Genomic DNA, 5,423 nt, shown 5'->3' on the forward strand with positions numbered 1-5,423 from the left:
TATACTGCATCGGAATGCCTAACTACAGACAGGGGGTTCACTGTAGCTTCATCTCACAGACAGTGGCTAACGTCTTGCTGTGCTCGTATTTACAAGGGTCTCTCATTCTGTGGTCAGGCATGTTTTATGCAATTTGATTCTAACGATGAAAGTACCAACACCAGTAAGTGATTTTATGTTTGATAATACATTGGCAAGCTCTCAAGGTTGGAAGATGCTACTTTGAATGGGAATGCAAGGGGTTGAGTTACCAGTACTGCCCTGGCACTGGGAGTTCCCACAGCCCTGTGCTCTCCAAGGGAGTCTGTCACAGTAGACACAAATATCACTTAAGTGTATGTACCGCATTCCAAAGGCTGCAAACACATCTCCAGTGGATTGTCCTTGAATTTCCCTGAGTTTTTAATACTTTGGAAAATAGGAGAAGAATATTTCAGCAGAAACAGTGAAACAGAGAACCCAAAGGTAAGCTTAAGAAAATTCATGCAGAGGTCCAGAAAATCTACTCACCCCATTCATTGTTTTGTATACTTTTCATGTGGATCCTCATTTGGAAATATTCTGGGGCATATGAGGAAGTTCAAGGGAGTTGAATACATCAGATGATATGGTGCCCTACACAAGCAGCCTATGTTCGTTCAGTATTTATTAAACATCTTCTATGAGCCAGACATGGCTCTGTCCTGGATGGTAGTGATAGAGTATTAACAGAAACAAAACAGAAAAAAACACCCTTCTGTTCTGGAAGCATATATTCACCTGTGTGCATCCTCTCAGGGAGGAGAATCTTCAATAAGAGAACAGACTCCTCTTTTGATATAAATTAGAACGATAGCCCATATTCATATTTGTATACGTTAAAACATAAAGAAAACACAAAGATTACAGGAAGCCATTTTTAAGTAGCAAGAGATGGTGGGTCAAGTAAGTTGGGGGAAGACAGATTATTCAATAAACGACACTAGAAGAAGTGGTTAGCAATCCGGAACAAACTAAACTTGAATTGAAACCTCCTATCTTACATACACACACACGGGGACGCGCGTGCACACACACACACACACACACCCCCCACACACACACACCAGTGATTCGAATGTATAGTAAATGAAAATATGCTGGAAAAATCTGGAAGAAAATCTGAATAATTTTAGAATAAAAAGTCTTCTCTAAGTATGAAATCGTATGTAGAGGTCATAAAGTTAAGGATTAATAACTCATCCTACATAAAAATTAATAAAACACTTTGCATTGGAAACTCCGTCATAATCAAAATCAAAATCCAAAGCAAATATCTATTTTTGTTGTATACGTAAAAAGTCACCTGAACATCAAGAGCAGTAGACAAAGAGCTTACTTACAGGGAAGAATTTACTAATGGACAGGGAAATACTACCTTAACCATTTTGAGGATTTTGGATTCTGGAGAAATAATTTATGTTTAATGACTATCATCAATTATTACATCTAGCTTTCAGTTAAAATTATAAACCGTGTGTCCACTGAACTTAAACTAAATACCTAATTTGGCTTCATTTTTAAAATACTGCTTAAACAAAAAAGTTGTTTTCTCCCAGCACACTATTGGATTAAATAAGTAAGCAATAGCCATAAGTAGAGGAGAATCTTCAATATGTCAACAGACTCCTCTTTTGATAAAAATTAGAATAGCCCATGTTCATTTTTGTATATGTTAAAATATAAAGAAAACACAAAGATTACAGGAAGCCATATTCAACTGGTCCCCTGTCTTTTAGTCAAACACAATACAAATTTACTTTGGTTTAATTCACATTTAAACTAATTGTGATGGCTAGGGCACTTCTTTATCTACAAATACAACAAAATAACATTACTGGTTAGTATTTCTCAGTTCACCTTTCTAGTATACGTTGTATTTCTCTAATAGAAAAGAACTTAAGTGAGAATTCCATTCATTCTCATCAGCATTAATTTTAGAATATTTTACATAAATGCAAGTCTTTAAAAAGTGTGATTACAAAGTTACTTGAACAAAAAGTTTATGATGAAGACATATATAATATACTAAGCAAAACCTCAAACACTACATTCTTATAGTTGTTATAAGAAATTTCAATTCAGATTTTATAAACCTTTAAGCAAAATGCAAAATAAATCCTGTGTATTGCAGTATGTTAATAATAAAAACCCCAAGACTTATCAAAGTCTTCTATTATAGGTCTCTGTCCTACACCTTATTATGTTCCCCATAATGCTTTACATCAGCAACTTTGGAAATAATTAAAACCCACCAGCATCATGGAATAGTCAGGATTCTTGATATTCCCAGTGACAAAAGCATCATTCCAACTACCTTTAAAAAAGAACAAGGAAAATAATGTTTGGGGCATAATGGCTCCAGAAAGGACTGGGTCCAGGAACTAAAAAAAAAAAAAATGTCGTTCATACTTAAATCAGCTCTCTTCATAACATAATTTGTCAGACTTTTGCTACATCACAGGCTCAGCAGATCGACATTTTATTCGACCAGGCTTATTCAACACAGGCACTGGTCCATCTCAGTTGGACCCATGGTATGTCAAGTCTGAGTCATAAGCTGACCCCCAAGGGTAAACTGAACTTCACCTAGTGGAAGACAGGGAGTAGTTTTTCATGAGTTATTTGAGCTGTTGTTTTCAGAAGAAAAATAAAGGGATGTGGGATAGGCAAAAGCCTTTCCTTCATATCTGTATAATCCTCATAACCACATTGCTTTATATTTCCTGTTCATTTTCATTCACACTTTCTCCTGAACCTCATCTATTCTCTCTGCAACCTGTAGTTAATATCATCACTTTTCTTTTCTAAAGAACGGGAAAGGTACTCAGTTGGTTGTCTGGACCCTAAAATCTTCTTTTCTCTGACATACAACCTCCTCCTTATACCCAAAGTGACCGATTTACTTATTGTCCTTTAAGTTTATTTATTTTAAGAGAGAGTGAGTGGGGGGGGGGGAGGGGCAGAGACGGAGAGAAAGAATGCCAAGCAGGCCCCGCAGGGTCAGTGAGGAGGCTCAGACTCAGGAATCATGAGATCATGACATGAGCTGAAACCAAGAGTCAGACACTTAACCAACTGAGCCACCCAGATGCCCCACAAAGGGACCGATTTAAAACACAGACCTAACCATAGCACTACTGATCATTCAAACTCAAGAAATGTCCATTGACAGGTCCCCATCTTTGACACCTTCATTCTACCCATTACTTCAATACCTAATCTCAGGAGATAACTTCGCCTCGAAATAAGAACAAAATAGAAGGAATAAGTTATGTGGGAAATGATCCTTTTCTTTAAAAAATAATTAAATAAAAAATCTGATATGGGGCTGAATCATTTTTTTCCTCCTGATACTGTGCTTCCAGTACAACTAAATTGAATATTTGCACAAAGATTAATTCACAGATATGTTAGAATAAGACACTTTATAGGACTCATAATAAATGAAATTCTCCGAAGTGTAGCCTTGAATATTGATTTTTGCTCTGCAGTGTGAAAGTGCCTCAAAGTTGGAAGTTTTTTGGCTACACTATTATAAACTTCTATATCTATCACTATGTTTTCTATTCATAAAAAAATCTGTGCTACCATGGTTTAATAATGTCGGCTTATAGGCTTACCACTTCTGCCCCCCCCCCACCAAAAAAAAATAATAATAATGTTATATTCTATGGGACAGTTTTGAACTACCAAAGTGCTCGAAGCAATCATATTTTCCCACTTTTCTCCGTAACCTAAAAACACAAAGGCAGCATCTACAGATACCTTGTAATAAGTTCATTTAAAAAAATGAGGTTTGTGAATGCCTCGTGACGTTGGGCACCATTAATTTTGTTAGCAAGATGGCTTAGCCTGTGCCTAAGCTGACAGCACACACCAAAGGGATCCAAAAATCAAACTATGGTCAAGGAGATTGTGCAAAGCCCCATTACCACATGGCAGTTTATCTTAATTCTATTTTGCTTAAAAACAGTTTGTGGAATATCCCTGACACCTAGAAAGCCCTGAGTTAGGGGCAATAGATTATAGAGAGAGAGAAAAGGGACGCTGGGGGCAACTAGTGAAACAGACACTTCAGCGCTTTCGCCTCTTAACGTATTGACAGTAAGCGAAAATTATTGTCTTTTCCGGCCATTTTGACTTTGTTTACATCTCTGTCATTCAGCATGCCATTCACAGTAACGAAGAGCGTGAGTTCTGGAGTAAATGGTTTCAAACACTGGCTCTGGCACTACTTTCATGTGCTTCAAAAATCACTAAACTTCCCTGTGCTGCCGCTTCGGCACTGGTAGAACGGGGATAATGCCACCTACTTCATAGGGTCACGGCCGAGTTTACGTCATGTCACGCCAGGAAAGTGCTTAGGCACAATGACACACACAGTACCTACTCCGAGCGTACGAAACACCATTATAGTTATGCAGCTCATCCAATGTGGGAAGAGACTTCTCAGACGCTAGGTACAGTATCAAACCAGAACTAGCAAATAAAGGCAGAGATACAGGCTCCACGCAAGCTGGGACGTGGCTTTAGTCTCAGAAGCAATTCTAAATGCAATAAGGTGCGTTGAAAAAAATAACGTGTGACACCAGTGTGTGCCATCAATACAAGGAACAATGCCTTTTTTGAAGTGCTGGGGACCACCTTGGATACACCACCCAGTAGGTATCCTTCTACTGTCTTTTGTACCTCATCCACAGTCTTCAGAACCGTGATAAAGGGATTGAGTCTAGGTAGGTGGTCACACAAATCATCTGTTCCGTAGCAAGAGGAAGGGAGCGAGGACGTGTGCAGCTGTGTGAGATCCTGAGATCTCAGGGTAGGAAAACTGATAGAAACTGACGGAGTTTTACCTGTTGGCGGTTTGGTGGTGAACTTCTCAAGAGAGACGGTATGTGGCTTATTTCTTTAATATCACTCCCTTCCCCAGACAAGGACGAGTTATCTACCTCGGCACACTTGAACAAGTCAAATAATCTGTGGTTTTCTGAACTTTTCATTACTCTTGGTCATAGAATGAGACCAGGAACTATAAGTTAGTAAGACATTTCTGTAGTTTATAAATGGCTTCCATTCTGATGGGGCTTCGGGAGAAAAACAGACTTCATTTTTCTAACTCATCACCAACATAAAAGCAGCCAACTGAACTTTGGGGAAAAAAAAGATACTAAAAAAACTTTTAGGTAGAAATCATTAACAAATATGTTTTTACTTTTAGACTATGAAGATTTATACAGAAGTCGCAGATTTAAATAACATTTGAACGCTAAATTCAACATCTCTTTGAATCAATTCTTGATTTCCATTTTTCTTCTGTTTTTAAGCCCAGTGTTCTAAAATGTCCACATAATCTTTAAAGTACTTTGTTTAGCTTAGAAAGGTACAAAGGCTTTTAAAATAAA

Source organism: Panthera pardus, unplaced genomic scaffold (genome assembly GCF_024362965.1).
Source record: "Panthera pardus isolate Hobbes unplaced genomic scaffold, ASM2436296v1 HiC_scaffold_1, whole genome shotgun sequence".
Lineage (NCBI taxonomy): Eukaryota > Metazoa > Chordata > Mammalia > Carnivora > Felidae > Panthera > Panthera pardus.